General features: G+C 38.8%; 1 pseudogene; it reads right to left on the reverse strand.

Annotated features, from left to right (window-relative positions):
• Positions 1-817: 817 nt before the first annotated feature.
• On the reverse strand, positions 818-1,344 carry LOC119530442 (annotated as a pseudogene).
• Between the last annotated feature and the right edge of the window lie 17,033 nt (positions 1,345-18,377).

Consider the following 18,377-nt stretch of genomic DNA (forward strand, 5'->3'; position numbering starts at 1 on the left):
CTGATACATGGGTTTGGGGTAAGGTGGGGATTCCTTTTGTAAAATTATTCTTGGTGGTATGCAGAATTTAAATATATGTCTTGTCTGGGTTAGTTAAACAGCCACCTTCCAATCTGGGTTGGAATAGTCAATTGCCTCATTTTCATTTATTTTTTCCAGTGATAATGATACTGATCAAATGTGGGGTTCTCTGCTCAATATGCCTAACAGCTAATCTATGATGCCAGGTTTTTTTGATTTTGTTTTTGTTTGTTTGTTTTGTTTTTTGAGTAAAGAAAAATAGCAAATCATTTATAAAACATGACTGCATATGACCTTGGGCAAGTTACTTAATGTTTCTGTAATCCTTTAGTTGCCTCGTGTATAATAAAGGAATAGTAACAGTATATACCTCATAAGGTTGTTATGAGAATTGAATGAATTCTTGTATGTACAACACTTAAAACAGGATCAGACAAATGCCAGAGGCTTGGAAGGGAAATACTGGAGTAGCCAGAAATAAGGGTAGGAATGTGAGCTGGTGGATATAGAATCAATAAGGCAAGACTCTAGTACATTGTAAGAGTCAATAAATGTTTGCAATTATTATTCCAGTTACATAAAAATAAAATATATTTGAATAGAAACAGAAGGCTAGAAAACAATAACAAATAAAAACAAAACTGACTATCTCTTAAAATATTAAAAAATTACAGAGTGTTTTTTTCTTAATACTACTCTGTGCTTTTAAATTTTTCTACAGTGAACATATTGATTTTAAAACCAGGTAAGGAAAATCAATCAATTTTTTTAATACTGAAATTTGTGTTAATATTTCTCACACTTCACAAAATGTCTTTGTTGACATTCTATAAATAACATCCAATATCGTCCCAATACTTTCTTCTTGTGAGGAAAGTTTGTATGTCTTTTTGACTTCTGTAATATTTGATATTTCAGGTAGATTTTTTGGAGAAATCTGATGACCATCTACTTGAGCTATTAGATATTCTTGATGCATTTGTTTTTCTCCCTCTTCAAAGTAACAATTATAATTGAAGTGTCATTTGCTGAGATAATTTTTTTCAAAGCCTCAGAAGTATTGTTATTTGGGAAAAGGATGAAAATGATTTTGGTAGATAGAGCTCTTGCCTTCATTTTTCCCAGTTTGTAGAGATGAACTGCTTCATCTGCTGTCACAAGTATCTGAAATGGATCGACAATCACTGTAGGATTTATTAATGAGTTGTTGATGGCATCCTCCATGCCCTTTTTTCTCAACTCTCCAGCATTTTTTAAATCTTCAAATAATAGAAGGGTTACTCTGCATTCAGGAACTAGTTCCAGCTGATGTGTTAACTGCATTTCTCAGATAAGTAGGATTCAATATATGGTCATCTTGGGTAGTAGAATTGTAGGTGATTTTTACTGTCCTTCACATAGAAGAAACCATTTCATTGTGTATGTTCTGAATTTTTGTCCAGTCCCTGGTGCATCTGGGAAGATCACCCCCTCTGACACCAGGGTTTTAAAGGGAGAAAGAATTTATTGCTACATGAAGCAAGGAGAACAGACGACCTATCAGTCTACAATCTATCTCCCTGAACTGCAGTAACTCTGATAGTTTTATAATATCAAAACATGGGCAGGTTTTAGGATGAGTATAGTGCCTGGAGATGAAGTTAGAGATGATCTAATTATTGAACATGTGCAGACTGATTACATGAGAGGGAGGAGGTTGGAAAGGAAAGAAATATTCTATCATGAATATGGACAGTGGTGACTTGGAGTCATTAAACTGGACTATTAGAAGAAATTGCCCTTGTTATGGACATATGGGTCATATTTACACATTATTTTTACATGTGTTCTGGAGAAGGACTCAAGTCAGTGAAAGTGGTTGAAGAAGGTCAACACTAATTACTGAACAGGATAATTGCCAGTAGGTAACAACTCAAATGAACCACAGAACCTAGGGAAATTCTGAGTGCCCACTTCCTTCTCCATTTCTGACTCCCTCTTGCTTCCTTTCTAGATCTCTTTATTTCTCCTTTCTCTTTTTGTTGCTCATATATTCCAGGTTTCTTCTCCCCTTTTCTTCTCTCTTCCTAGCTATTTCTTCCATCCTGGAATATACGTTTCTTGTTAATGCCTCATAAAATGAAACCAAAATATATTTAATTGCAATTGGTTTATTAAATAAAGATTCCTAGTCTCTACCTTAAATGTTAGACTGAAGTAGAGTGAAGTAAATGCTATATGCTCCATAAAGAGTGTGGAGCGCCTCTTTAAAATTGCCTTTGGTATCTGATATTTGAGTTTTCCATTTGTAAATCAATGATCCTTTATAGGAAACAAACAACACTCTTACCTTCTCCTGATTTTATGGTAAGTAAGTTGGGAAAACTGTAAACAGGCAATATCTGCATAGTACCTGGGGAAAAGATAATTTGGGAGTATCTTATGTTTAGTTTCTGAATCTATAAGGGGTTATTTTAGAAAGAGCTCTCTTACCTTGTGTTAATTGCAAACAAACAAAAATCACCATTAGATCTTTGGAAGGGAAGGAGCCCTGGGTTTAAAGGTCTGTGACATGCTACAACTAAGTACCTCAGTGGGAATCTCCATGCAGTTCACTCCTACATTGCACATTGCATATAATATGTACCCAACCTGAGACATTTGTACACACACATATGCAGCAGACACCATCAGGAAAGAAAAACTTTGTACAATTTTGTGTACAATAGAAATATAGTATTTCTATTTTCATTTATTTCCCTCATCAACTAAATTTCATGTGGATAATCCAGGAAGATAAGGTTTTTTATAGGCTTATGTTTCCCATAAGCACATAATTTATATATAATAATAGTTAATTCAGTTGGATTTACTATTGGGTGGAGACTTCCTGAGACAGAGCAAAGGAAGGTTTCAAGACAAATACATTAGAATAAAAAGTCTTTGATAGCAGAAAGTTTTATGTGAAATAAAAGTTCAACATCCTTTGCCAGCACAATAAGGCAAGAAAAAGAAATAAAAGGTATCCAAATTGGAAAAGAAGTAAAAATATCTCTATTTGCAGAAGATTCTATCCTATATGTTGAAAATCCAAAAGAATTCACTAGAAAGCTACTGGGGCTAATAAGCTAGTTCAGCAAAGTTGCAGGGTAAAAGATCAACAGCAAAACCAGTTGTATTTCTATACACTAACAATGAACAATCCAAAAGGAAATTAAGAAAATTTCATCTACAATAGTGTCTAAAAGAATAAAATATATAGGAATAAATTTAACCGAGGAGGTGAAAGACTTGTACACTGAAAGCTACAAAACTCTGCTGAAAGAAATTAATGAAGCTCTAAATAAATGGCAAGACATCCCATGTTCATGGACTGGTAGACAATACTGTTAAGATATCAATACTACCTAACACAATCTGCAGATACAATACAATCACAGCCAAAATTCCAGTAGCTTTTTCTGCAGAAATGACAGAGCCAATTCTCAAATTCATATGGAATTGCAAGGGGCCCCAAATAGCCAAAATTAATTTTGAAAATGAAGAACAAAGTTGGAGGATTCAGACTCCCCAATTTCAAAACTTACTGCAAATTTACAGTAATCAAAACATTGTGGTATTGGCATAAAGATAAATATATAGATCAATGGAATAGAACTGAAAGTCCAGAAATAGACCCACACATCTATGGCTAATTGATTTTCGAAAAGGATGCCAAGTTCATTCAACGGGGGAAAGAACAGTCTCTTCAACAAATGATTTTGGAAAAACTGTATATCTACAAACAAAAGAATGAAGTTGGACCCCTACCTCATGCAATATACAAAAATTAACTTAAAATGGATCTAAGTCCTAAATATAAGAGCTAAAATCAGAAAACTCTTAAAAGATAACAAACAGGCAAATCTTCATGACCTCAGATTCAACAATGGATTCTTAGATATGACACCAAAAGCACAAGCAATGACAACAAAAATAGATAAATATGACTTTATCAAAATTAAAAACTTTTTTGCATCAAATGGTATTTTCAAAAAAAATGAAAACCTACAGAAAGGGAGAAAACAGTTGCAAATCATGTATCTGACAAAGGCCTACTATCCAGAATATATAAAAACTCTTACAACTAAACAACAAAAGACAAACAACCCAATTAAAAAATGGGCAAAGTACTTGAACTAAAAATTTTCTCCAAAGAGGATATACAGGCTAACAAATACATGAAGAGATGATCAGCATCATTACCCATTGGGGAAATGCAAATCAAAACCACAATGGGATAAGACACCCACAGGGATGGCTGTTATTTTATAAACAAAAACAAAAACGCAGAAAACAAGTGTTGGGGGAAACATAGAGAAAGTGGAGAAATTGGAACCCTAGCTTACTGTTAATGGGAATGCAAAATGGTGCAGCCACTGCGGAAACCAATATGGTGGTTTCTCATAAAGTTAAATATAGAACTGCCACACAACCCAGTAATTCCACTTACATATACCCAAAGATAGTGAAATATATACCCAAAGAAGGTGAGAGTATATACCCAAAGAAAGTGAAAATAGTGTCTCAGACACTTGCACACCAGTGTTTATAGCAGCAATATTCACAATAGCCAAAAGGTGAAACTAACCCAAGTGTCCATCAGAAAATGAATGGATAAATGAAACATGCGCAATGGAATATTATTCAGTCATAAGAAAGAATAAAGTTCTGAGATATGCTGCAACATAGATGAACCTTGAAAAAAATATGCTGAGTGAAATAAGCAAGGCACTTAAGGACTCATACTGTAAGATTTCACTTATGTATCTAGAAATAGCAAATTCATGGAGACAGAAAGTAGACTAGAAGTATTAAGCGGATGGAAGCAGGGGGAAGGAGAAAGTTGCTGCTTGGTGGGTGTAGAGTGTTTGTAAATTTGGGAAATCTTAAAATTAAATTAATTTAAAAAAACAAAAAAAAGAAACATCCATGTAAGAAAAAAAGAAAGAAAAAAAAGGAGGAGACCAAAGAGACGTGGAAGCGAAACAATCCCATTTAAAGCTCCATGTCCATCCGGCTCACCTTTCCCAACTCAGCCTTCATAAGTTGGAAGACAACTGTGAGAAGATTATGAGCTGGAGCCCTTGTGAACCAAACTGAACAGTGCAGCCTAGCTGCCCCTCCTTGAGAGGACTTCATACCAGAAAATTCTTCTCAGCTTACATTTCCGGGAGACCCAAAATTCAGGGCCTGGCTCTGTAGAGTCCGGATGCTCTACAGATTCTGTTGGCCTCACCACTTTGCACTTTCCCCAAGAGAAGTACACAAGGCCCAAAATGTATGGATCCAAGGACACAGAACCAAATGCTTTACAGCCCTCAGTCCCTTGCTTGTGGGCTGCACCAGCCAATTGGCCCTAAAACTTATCAGGATGAAAATGTGCACAGAGACCAGCACTCTGGCTGCCACATATGCTCCAGTTAAAATCTGGTCCCCAAACCAAAGCAGACAAATACTGGAGTTTAAAAAAAAATGCATTTACAATAGCCATAAAAGTTTAAAGTGAGTGCCTGCCAGTAACAGGATTGGGCTAGAAAGGGGTGGGGAAAGGACTGCTACTTTTCTTTATAAATTCTCCTTTATTATTGGATTTTTTTTTAATTATCCTCTGGTATTACCTTGATACAAATTCAAAAATAATTGAATTTGTCTTAATCATCTACCTCACTGGGGAATAAGTGGGGCATGACCAGGTTTGGGGGTTTTCTGAAAGGAAGGTATATATTCAGCTGGAGGCCTGAAAGCCCTGGCTTCTAGCCCTGACTGCATCTCTTGGCTCATCACCTCATCCTGTTCTATTGGTGGAATTAACAGAGGCAGAAACTGCTAAAAGTTGCGAAGTTCCATACCACGAGCTTAGAACCACAGAACACTGGAGCAGGAAGAAAGAGAAGGGCAGAGACTTGCCAAAACTGCGTAATAACTCAGGGACAGAGCTAAACTAGGAACCAAGGCCACTCTCCTGGGTTCCACCCACCACGCTAGGGGAAAAAAAGTTTAGCATCCTTGATGTGGTTTCCTCTGAGAACATTAAACAAATTTTGGACATGCATTGACTTGGTTGAGATGGAAGAATGGTCTCATTTGCATGTGGCGGATTGGGAGAAGTTTGGAGACCAAAGTGGAGGAAGGTGAGAAAAGTAAATTAAAAGTGTGTTTTGTGTGATGCTCTTATGAGGTATAAGTAATTCCACTCAGCTAGGTGAAACTTGACCTGGGGAGAGAGGGTTAGCAGAGTTTGTGCCCCTCTAACCCTGCTTTGTTCAAAGCAGCACTTTTATCTGTCTTGTGCATTGGGTCCTATGTTAAAAAAAGTTTTACCTGCTAAAAAAAGTTTTGAAATGTCTGATCTAGCCCCCCCTATTTACAGAGGCCCAGATTGGTGGAGTCACCTGCCTGGGCTGACACAACAAGGAAGGACTCAGTGTTTTCTCTCCGATGAAGAAGCCATAACATGGCCTACAGGATTTGGGGAGGGGAGGATACTTGGCAAGTCTATGTTTATGCTGTGGCCCATGGTTGTTAATAGATAATTACAGTTAACATTTGTCTGGGCACAATACTTGTTATTATATATATTATGTACTACTGTATTTCTTCAATTCTTAGATACCAAGTTCATGTATTAGTATCTCTGAAACCAGGCTGCCTCTTAAAATCAATGGTGACTTAGGGTCAAGAAGGTATAATTAGCTGTGTGATCCTCATGTTTGTCAGGCAATTACTGTAATCATCCATTTTAGCACTGAGAAAATGGAGGCCCAGAGAGTTTAAGAAACTTGCCCAAGGTCACACTTCTAAGTGGTGACAGCCACGGCGAAAAACACCCAGATTGCTATTGGGAAGGTGATGAGATGGCCTAGGATGATTCCTGTTAGTGTTGGGAATAGAAATGATGTGAGATGGGAGCTGGGAAGAGGGTCGGGATATATCACTGGCATGTTATGAAATTATGTGTAACTTGCGGGAATAAAAAGTCTAAGATGTCTCTTTTCTATCAACTCTGCCCTCTCCAACTAACTTCATTATTCTTGGTCAAAATTATGAGTCTTTTCATGAAAAGGCTGACAAGCAAATTTCTTTCTTTAAAGGATATAACATATGTAAGTTCACTAAAATAGTGCCTTGCAGGAACTCGCTAAATCTTAGTTTCCTTTCTTTTTTCAGGGATTTAAAAAATAATAATCCAACTTTCTTGTGGTCCCTACACTAAAAATGTGCTAATGGGTGGCTGCTACCTCTAGTGTTAAATTTATTAGCTAAAAAGAAGTGTGTGCATTAGGGAATATTGGATTTAGAGCTTCGACAATCCCAGGTGATTTCTAAACAGATTCATAATATATCAAACAGCCTTCCTAAATACACAAGAAATAGGAAAAGCATTCTTGACAAAGGAGGTTCATCTTCAGTCATTTACCACAAGAATGCCAGAATACCATGGTGGAAAGTTGAAGAAAATTGTAAATTTAATAGTCATAGTCAGGTGCAGAATGTCTGGATTGTTAGAAACATGAATAAGAACTAGAGCAACTCAGTGTACTTCTGCTTTGTGTGTGCATGAGGTGGGAAAATACATGGTTTCCCTGTTACCTAGTAAGAGCAAATGGGCAAATGACGTGTATTTAGCATACGTCACCCAAGAGGTCTGTGGCTTAGGAACATGCTGAGTCAACTTGTTACTTTAGAATTTACACCACCTTGATCGTGGACTTCCCCAAAAATGGAATTCTAAGCAACCTCATATCCCTACCTGGTGAGGGCTGAGATTTCCTTTTTCCTCTGTCTCTGACAGTCCAAATCATGAGGCAGATACAAACCAGGCCTGATTCCCTCCACCCACATTTTCCTTTACATAACAACAAAGAGATTTTTCCTACAGCTTAGTCACCGGGAGATTAAACAGCATGCTGAAAATTCAGAGGTAAGGTACAGAACTGCTTTCAAGGAATTTTTTTTTAACTCAAAGTTGAGGATTCTTGAATTCATTTTTCAGAATTTAGTGTAAAAATTTACCATCTGAAAGAGAAAATGATTTGCTATTTAAAACAGTAGATAGGAAGCATTACATCATCAGAAAATGTTGATTGAGCTCGTGTGGGTCTGATATTTCTCCAGACACCATCAGGTCACGGTGTTAGGGAAAGACATATCACTTCCATAAGGCACAAGACAAACCTTAATTACATATGTGTGCTTGAGAAAATGAAAGTGAATGGGCCTTTATGTATGAAAATGACACTAAATCACGATCAGACAAAGATGTATTTGAAGTTGCTTTTCAGTTGCACTGAGTTTTCTTTCCATGATTTCTGTAGCACATATACTACTTGTGACCCATGTCATCATTTTGAGATGATTAGCAAAAGTTAGAAGTGCAGCCTTTGTTCATAAAAACAGGTTTTGTCTTTGAGATCTTGATAGTAATTAGAACCATGAGCAAGCACTTAGCATCATACTACAACTGAAGCTTCTGTAAAATAATCTTATATGAATTGGGGGAAAGGCTTATAAAATACACATTAGGGGGTAGTAAGATGTGAAAGTCCATGACAATATTAGTTAGATTTGAATTAATCTATCTGAGAGGATCAATTGGGGGAATTATTTTGGAACAAGAACTTCAGCTGCTTAAGATGCTTGTGCAATTCCTTTGCACTAGAATTCATCTTGATAGGATTGGGTTAATTCCTTGGTCATCTGCCCCCTCCCCCCATCACCATCCTTGTTTTTAGAAAGGAGAATTTCAGATCATTGCTTCCTGCCACTGTGTAGTGTAAGGACCCTGTGTGTCTGTCTGTCTTGCTCACTGCTGTCTTTCCAGGGCCTGGCACAAGTCCTCACACAGAAAGGCACTTAAAAAATATTTGTTGCCTGAATATATGACAATTGGTTGAATGAATGAATGGATTATTGGCATGAATAGATATAGCAGGAAACTAATCACCAGCTCAACCCTAATTCCTGCAAACAGAATGATATTTAGTGGGCATCAAAACAGGAAGAGACCACTCACAGTCTAGGCATCAGGAAATCAGAAACGCAGGTTCTTTAAAAGGGATGATGGCTTCCCTGCAATTAAAGCCACCCAAAGAAGCCTTCAAGTGAACCCAAGATAAGATAGGCTATTTCCATTTGTGAAACAGAAGCGTTTGTTAATTAACAAGAGGAGCGGTCACTTAAGCAAGGCTAGGCAAACACCCTGAGCAGTTAAAAAGAATTTCCTACAGAAAAGCATCTCTTTTGATGATAACTTTAAAAAATAATTTGTGTAGTTTCTTTTTCAGTAGCCATGCTCGGAGCTGTATCACGCAGCATTATTAGCGTTTGTTAACAACAGAAGTGGTAAGGAAATTACTCACCACTTTTGTTAGATGAGGGTTATTGGAGGCAGAGAGGGAAGAGTGGCCTTCGTGAGCATTCACTTTGCATTGCTGCAGTCAGCAGAGGTGTGGGCATGAAGGGAGGATGTGAGAATGGAGGAGGCAACTGGGTTGCCTCAGTTTCTTGTGAAGCATTAAAATTTGCACTGCACACCACATAACTGGGCGGGGGTGACTGGTTTCTTCTGCTCTAGAACGGGTGGGGTGATGGGGGACATTCATATGGGGACTAAATATGGCCCTAAAACTTCTTTGGGTATGAATTTCATGAAAGCCTCACTTATAGAAATAAGATGATACCTCAGGAAAGCAGAGTATACACTACTTTTTATTTTTTAAAAGTGTGCATAAAATTAAGTTGTGTAAATCAAGTCCCATGGATAATTTGGTGCCATAGATTTGGGCTCCAGTTAGGAATTTGTTAGGCCCCTTGCTTTTTGGTCCCTGGGCAGGGAATCGATGTAAGTGTACACAGGGAGGACATCTTTGTTTATCTAAAATTCATTCAATTGGCAATTATTTATTAAGTATCACCGAGTTACTCTTTCTCCATATTTCTTCTGGATTCTCTTTAGTTGCATCTTATTGGGCAAAACTTGCAAGTGCTTTAGCACATATGGTGTTTTTGTAGAAATGGTGAGAACACCTCCCTCTCTATGCAAAAGAATTATTTTCAAAAGTACCTCTTCCTTCAGGAAGAAGAAGGCCTGAGTTAGAGCACAGCGCTTGAAAAGGGGAGTGCGCTCTGGATTTCAGCTTCTACCTGTGTCTATCCTGGGCACCATTTTGCAGTACACGAAAGGCATCCTTGTCTGAGGAGGGTAGTCTAAGGTGAAGCCTCACAGAACAATTTGGGTTTTGTGTAGCTGTGGGTGGTTTGGACCAAGAGGAGGAAGAGTCCCTTCAGCCCACATTAGCTAAAGAATCTCTATACCAAAGACCTCCGGGTCTCAATTGTCCATCTACAAAATGAAGGGATTAGACAAGGTTCCTTTTAGTTTTTGCCCTAAAACAATCAGTATTTTGATTACGTAGTAGAGAGTTTAGGGGCAATGGGTTTGAAGTCAGACTGCCTGAGTTTGAGTCCTGGCTCTGTAACTTAGAGCAATTTCACTTTGGAGACTCTCTCCGAGCCTCAATTTACTTGTGAAATGGAGATAATGATAGCACCTACCTCATCCAGTTTTCATGAGAATTAAATGAGGTCATACATATAAAGTACTTGGTACAATGACTGGAACTTGGTAAGTGCTCAAAAATTATTGGCTATTATTATCATTATAATTATTAGTCAATGTGATTCCACATTGCCAAAAAACTAAGGGCTAACAATCCCCATCTTCTACCCAACAGAGTTAGCATCACTCATATGACAATTTATCCGCACTTGTCACTCACCCACTCGCGATACTGTCTGGGTCACTTATCTATAGTAAATAAGGGCATTTTGTAAGCCTTTACAAAGCTAATCCCTCCTTTTCCTAATACTATCATTATCAACCTACGCATATGTGACATTTCATTAGGGGAGAGTCAAATGGCAGACAGTTTTTCTGGAATAAAATGATTGGTGGTAATCCTGACACTTTACATGCTTTTGCAAAAGTGGCTTCTAGAAATTCTTAAGAAATTATCCCCCTAGTAGATGAATTCCTGAAGTATCTAAGAAGCAGCACAATATGTCGGTTAGCCATTGCAGTGTATCAAACAACCCTAAAACTTAGTGGCTAAAAGCAACAGTCATTTATTATTTCTCATGAGTTTATGGGATGTCTTAACTGCTTTGTTGATCTGGGTTAGGCTTGACGGATCTTGGGGGGCTTGCTTATATGTCTGCGATCAATGGCAGATTGGCTGAAGACTGGCTGGTCTAGGTTGGCCTTGGCTGGGATGACTCAGGTATCCTTAACATGGCTTTCTATATCCCTCCAACAGGCTACCTGGGCATGTTCTCTTGGTGGTGGCAGATGTCCAAGAGAGGAAGTGGAAATGGGCATGCACTTTTCCAAGTCTTTGCTTGTGTCAAGTTTACCAATGTTTCAGTGGCCAAAGCGAATCACATGGCCAATCCAGAGTCAGCACGGAAGGAAGCCACCAAAGGGTATGGATACAAGGAGGTGTGAAAAACTGGGGCCATTATTATAATTTGCCATGCAAGATAAATATTGTTTTTTAGAGATTTCTAGTTTATAAACTCATCTAGTGATCTGCTTCATAGTTTCAATATTCAGTCGCTATCATAGTTTATATATATACTAGTTTTATCTTGTTTTAGCTACAGGAAATATCTTGAAAAGCAGCCCAAAACCCAAAAATGAGGTCCCAATCTATAATTAAATGATAAAATCATGTCTGAAGAATTCTATTTTGTTTTCTCCTTCCTTGCACTGCTTAGTTAGGGTCCTCGTGGCAGTGGTTGTCACAAAGGTGTAATTGCCACCAGCAGTCAGAGCAGCCAAATGGCTTCCCTGGGCTTAATACTTTGCTCTTATGGAGGCTTCAGTCTGGGAAAGCCACCGATTGCCCCCAAGAGACTCAGAACAGAAAGGAAGAAAATAGACAGGCATTTAAGGCGTGTTAAAGATTGAGCGAAATCTGACAAAGTTCTCTTCATGAACATCCTCGAATTTGAAGTTTTAGAAATCAGTTGCCAAAGTCCTTGTAAGGTAGATTAAAAAAAAAAAAAAAAAAAAAAAAAACGTGAATTTTTTCCTACTGAGGTAAGATTGAAGCAATGAATTATGCAGTTAACTCGCTTGCTATGAAATGCCTCTATACAGTGTGGAAGCTGAGCTCCCCTTTTCATAACTGTCTTGGCTACACAGAAACGAACTCCAAGAGGGCAGGAAGGCATCTATCCAAGAGCTGTTTCCAACTGGTTTGCAAAACCACAGGTATTATGACCTGCAAGTTCTCCAAGGTGTAAGTTGTCTTTTATAATTCTCATTTGAACCTCAATTCTAGGATCTGCAAAAATGCTATCAAAATTGGCAACTTTATCATCTAATTTATCCAGTGCCTCCATATTCTGTCACAGCAAAGCAATTCTCAGATCCTTAAATAAACTTTCACATTTTTGAAAACACCATGTGGTCTGCTCTTCTCTAACCTTTTAACCAAACTCTTTTAAAAGAGTTATTTCTTATAAGACCTAGTTTCCAACAATACCATCATTTTTTCTTGCTTTTCTCCAGACCTGGCAGATTTCTGCCACACATGCTCTTAAATGTGGTAACCGCGTTACTCCCAGGTATGGTAAAGTGGGACAGTTCCCAGGCCCTACTCCTGTCCCCCACATTATAATGCAGGTGGCCTGGAAATGACTCAGGAGGGCGAGTTGTGGAGGGCAAGAAGAGGCTTCCAGCAGCGAGTGTGGGAAAAAACTTGAGGGTTTCGTACATAGGCGTACTCAGTCAATACATCCTTCATCCTTATCAAGGCAAAGATAGAAGCACAGCCTTTCCTCTTTCCACAGACTCTTCAGGATGCATGTGTCCAACTAAGACTCCTTTCCCCTTCCAAGTTCACCCCTAATATTCACTATTAACAAGAGAATACCTGTAAACTAAAAGTCAGCACCAAATGATGTGATTTACTCTCCCATCTTGATGCACCAACCACCATAATCCCAGGTGGTAATCAAAATCTATTAAGACTTTGATAATGGCAATGGATAAATCTTCAATTTTCAAGTCATCCTTCTAATAATGCAGCCTGACACATGTTTCTCCAATACTCCAGTGCTCTCTGTATTCAGCTTTGGATTATTCTAGCTCCCAGCTCTTTTTTCCTTGTTTCTTCTTCTTCCTCTCCCCCACCTCCACTTTTTTTTTTTTTCTTCTCTTAACTACTCCCACCTTAGTATTTTCTCACAAAAGTAACTGAAGTGGGTTGGTTGTGTGGATGTAGAGGAGGGATATCTCTACAGGTCCTGCTTTACATACTTGCCTCTAATATATTTCATCCTATTTTGTCTAATTTGATGTTTCTAAAGTGTATTTCAAGTAAATAGTATGGGTTATGAACAAAAGTTTTATTATGATTAAATATGTATTAAAACAGGCTCCTTTACTGCAGGACTTTCCTGACCATTTAATATGCTATTATGTCTGTGACTCTCCAACAGTGGGTGTGTAACCACAGAGACCCTTCCTCAGGAGCACTGAGTGGTAAAAGTCCTGCACAGGCCTCTCTCTGTCTAACTGAGCCACCTCGGCAGGTGAACTCACTGCTCTCCCCCCTATGTGGGACCTAACTCCCAGGGGTGTAAGTATCCCTGGCAATGCAGGATATGACTCCCGGGGATGAATCAGGACCTGGCATCATGGGATTGAGAACATCTTCTTGACCAAAAGGGGGATGCAAAATGAAATGAAATAAAGCTTCAGTGGCTGAGAGATTTCAAATGGAGTTGAGAGGTCATTCAAGTGGGCATTCTTATGCACTATATAGATAACACCTCTTGGGTTTTAATGTATTGGAATAGCTAGAAGGAAATACCTGAAACTATCAAATTCCAACACAGTAGTCTGGACTCCTGTAGGCGACTGTGTAACAGTGTAGATCACATGGGGTGACAGTGTGATTGTGAAAACCTTGTGGATAGCACTCCCTTTATCTAGTGTATGGATGGATGAGTAGAAAGATGGAGAAAAAAACTAAATGAAAAATGGTGGGATGGGGGGGTGATTTGGGTGTTATTTTTTACTTTTATTTTTCATTCTGATTCTGATTCTTTCTGATGGAAGGAAAATGTTCAGAAATAGATTGTGGTGATGAATGCATAACTATATGATGGTACTGTGAACAGTGGATTGCACACCATGGATGACTGTATGGTACGTGAATATATTTCAATAAAACTGAATTTAATTAAAAAAAAAAAAAAGAGTCCTGCACAGGATCTACTCTGAGAATCACTGGTCCAATTTGTCAAAGTCTCATCCCCAGCACAGATGTAGAATGCACACGCGCGCACACACGCACACACACACACACATGCTCCCAAGGGGTGCTGGCCAGGTTTTCCTGTAGTCACTGGGTCTCAGCAGGCTGACTTTCAGCTGCCACCACTCAGACTCAAATAGGGAGATTCTATTAAACGTCCTTAGATTTCTTTTTTATTGATCTAGCATGCTCCCAGCTTTCTAAACTTTTTCCCATTAATTTTCAGAATCTAGAGTTTTAGGTCATCACTCATTCATTCAACAACTATTGATTGAATCTACACTTTGTGTCAGGCACCATTTCACACTCTGGAAATAGATCAGTGAATAAAATAGACTGAGAATCCCATTCCTTATGGATACTCTAGTGTAATTTGTAAAGATAGATAATGAATGGTTACTAAGATAATATTCAGTATATCAGGTCTGATCATCACTTGGGAGAGAAAAAAGCAGAGGAGGATATGGAATGGGGGTGAGTGCTGTGGTGGGTACTATTTTTCATAGCGTGCACTGGAAAGGCCTTACAGATAAGGAAGTGAGGAAGAAAGCCTTGCTAATATCTACTGGAAGAATCTCAAAAGCAGAGGGAATAGCCAGTGGTGATGTCGGGTAGGCAGTTACCTGAAGGTACAAGTCTAGAGTTTGGGAGAGAGTTCTGTACTAGAAACATAAATCTGGAAGTGATCACCATGCGTATGGTGTTTAAAGCTGAAAAGCTGGCTGAGATCACTAAGGAAGTGAGTGTAGACAGAGGAAAGAGGAGGTATAAGAGTTAAGCCTTGGGATATTTCAAAGTTTAAAATATGGCATGATGAGGAGGAATCAGCAAAGGAAACCAAAGGAGTGGGCACTGACAAAGGAGAAAACCCAAGAGAGGAAGCCAAGTGAGGAAAGAGGGAGGGATGGAATGCAGATGGATAGAGTGAGATGCAGACTGCAAAGTGGCGTGGATATAGCAATGTGGAAATCATAGGTGAACTTTAAAGGGCTATTTCAGTGAATTAGGAGGGGGCAAAATCTCACTTAAAAGTGGCTTCAAGAGAGAATGAGAGGAAAGAAAACAGAGAACAGCAAGAAGATATAGTTTCAGCATTTTGCTGAAATGGAGCAAAGAAATGGAGCAGTAGATGGAGAGGAGTGAGCTGTCAAAACTATTTTAAACATGGGAAAAGAAGAGCCTTTTTATGCTAATGGAAATGACCCGCTGACAAGGGAAAATTGGTGATATAGAAGAGAAGGGGAGAATTGCTGCAGCAATGTCCTTGAGTGGTTAAGTGAAGATGGGATATGGTGCACAAGTTAGGGGCTCACCCTTAGACAGGAGCATAAAGAATTCCTACAGTGTAATATGAGAGAAAGCCAATATTCAGACACAGATGCAGGCAGGTGCATGGGTATGGTGGTGGGAGTATGAATAAGTTCTCTTCTGATTGCTCTGTTTTCTCAAAGAGAATGGAAGCAAGGTCATTAGCTGAGACTGAAGATGAGGAAGGAGGTATTGGAAGAAAGGATAAGAAGTGAAATAATCATGTAAGACCTGGGGAGGCTGAATGGATTAGGGAATTTAGTGGGTTTATCAAGCAGCCCTAGGGTCCACTGGAGGTTGGTGTTTGTGCATTTAAGTGAGACCAGTTCGCCTGGATGTATGTTTTTCTCCAGCCAAGCTTAGCTGTGTGCCTGTGGGCATGGAGTAGGTGGAGAGGTTGGATCTAACCACAGTTATACTTTTGCCTGGTTAAGACAATGAAGTGAAAAAGGGAGTGGTGATAATGGGAGATAAGGAGGGATGTGATGACATGATGATGGGGGTAAGGGACAATCCATAGGTCAAAGGATCATTAGATTGTCATTAGTGGAGTGAAGGATTGTTGGAATTGGGGTCCTAGGGAGAGTACATTGAAAAGATGGTCAGAGGTGTTGATTGGCACAGGAAAGCTTAGAATTGAGGTTAGGGAGGGATTTAAACAATTTCCAATGACAAAGGTGTAGAAGATTACGGTCATGGAAGTGGGGGGCAGAGGAAAGATGTAGACAAGATTTTTGAAACAGATGAGGTCAAGGAATGAGAAGCCAGAATATATGGAAGATTATCTAGTGGATAATTAAATAACAAAGAATTGTGGAGAGCAGTTTTGGAAAGGGAATGATAGTTAGCCAGGAGTTCTTTAATGTAGTTAGCCAGGAGCTAAAATTTTAAGGAATGAGGGAAAGTGACCTCAGCAGTGGGGGAATGTAAAAGACTGAAGTAAGAAGTAGCTAGTGCTACAGGCCTTTGTCATTCAATTCAAAGCAGGTGTTTTGTGAATTGTCTAGAATTGGCAATGAGGAGCAAGTCATATGCCATCTTCTCTCCATTCCTCGTTATCCCTTGCAATGTCTATATGCCCTTCCAGATAGGTATTTTAGGAACATATTGCTTCTTATTTTTCTTTTCTTCTGAACTTTTTTCTTATTGTACCAAATTAGTGACCGGGAACACGAATTCTCAGCCTTGGTTGCGCATTAGAATGATCTTTAGAGGTTTGTAAAATTATTTGGATATGGAATTGTTCTTGGGTGTATCCCAGGTATCTGTAATATTTTAAAGCTTTCCAGGTGATTCTAATGAGCTGGCAAATTAAGAAACATTGCCCTGGGGAATCGTTTGACAATGTCTGAGTGTGTCTGAGCCTGTGCATTGTTATGGAGAATGGTCTATAGTCATCATATTCCTGAAAATATTCCTGACCCAAGAAGATTAAGACTAAGCTTCTTATTTCTTATATCAGAAAAAAATAGCTTCATTAATTTTCAAAATCTTTTTCACTGGGGATAGAAGTGGAAATTGGAAAAGGGGAGTTGGTTAAAATCTGGGAAGGAGAATACGGAATTGAGTAAAAATTGATGATGTCTTTCTAAAACATCATCAGGGCTATGAAATACCCATGAAGTAGATTCCATGAGGCTAGACCAGTGCTCTGTGCATCCAAGATCCTTCCTGAACTCCCTGGCCGTACTCTAAAACTGCAGACTGTGCAGGGGAACCCACCCCAGGGCTTTCTCTCACTGCTGGTTTCTGCGTAGGAGTGGTGCACACAGCAGGCTCACTTAGCACCTGCATCTTTATACCCTGAAAACTGCACATCCACCAAATGAGCATTACCTCAAATTGTATCATTTTTTGCACAAAGTGGAAAAAATAAGTTTCAGAATATGCATTCAACCTCTTCTGGTCTTCTGTAGGAACCAGGTGGGTTAAGAATGGGGTCGCGCAATGTTACAACTATGTAGCTTACATAGGGTGATGATGTGATTGTAAAAACCATGTGGATCACACTCCCTTTATCCAGTATATGGATGGATGAGAAAAATGGGGACAAAAACTAAATGAAAAATAGGGTGGGATGGGGGAGGGATGATTTGGGTGTTTTTTTGACCTTTATTTTTTAGTCTTATTTTTATTGTTTCTGGTGTAAGGAAGAGGTTCAAAAATTGATTGGAGTGATGAATGCACAACTGTATGATGGTACTATGAACAGTTGATTGTACACCATGGATGATTGTATGGTATGTGAATATATTTCAATAAAACTGAATTTTTAAAAAAAATGGGGTCACGGATGTCGGCGGACTCTGAGGCTACCTGCCCTCTTTGTGATTGTGAAGTGCCCCTCGACTTTGCCTGCAGTGCCCACTCTCCTGCTCCTTCACTTCCGTGTGAGAACTAGACCCCTAGTGTACTTGGTTTTTATAAATTTACTCAGTTAGTAAAATGCTTGCCAATGTCACTTAGATGGTCCTATTTCCTTCATTGCTGCCTTTTGCCCTTTGATTGGGAAGACAGGGAATGTCTTCAAATCAATTCTCCATCTTTAAGCTACCCTTTCTTTCTGTTCGGTTGGGTTTCTGGGATGCCCAACCCAAGCCCATGACTTTTCTAGGCAGCCGAACAAAGACAGTGGGGAACAATTTATAAATTGTTAGGATAAAAAGATTCTGGTGAAAGCAGTAACCAGAAGAAATTCCT

The sequence above is a fragment of the Choloepus didactylus genome, chromosome 3 (genome assembly GCF_015220235.1).
Source record: "Choloepus didactylus isolate mChoDid1 chromosome 3, mChoDid1.pri, whole genome shotgun sequence".
NCBI lineage: Eukaryota > Metazoa > Chordata > Mammalia > Pilosa > Megalonychidae > Choloepus > Choloepus didactylus.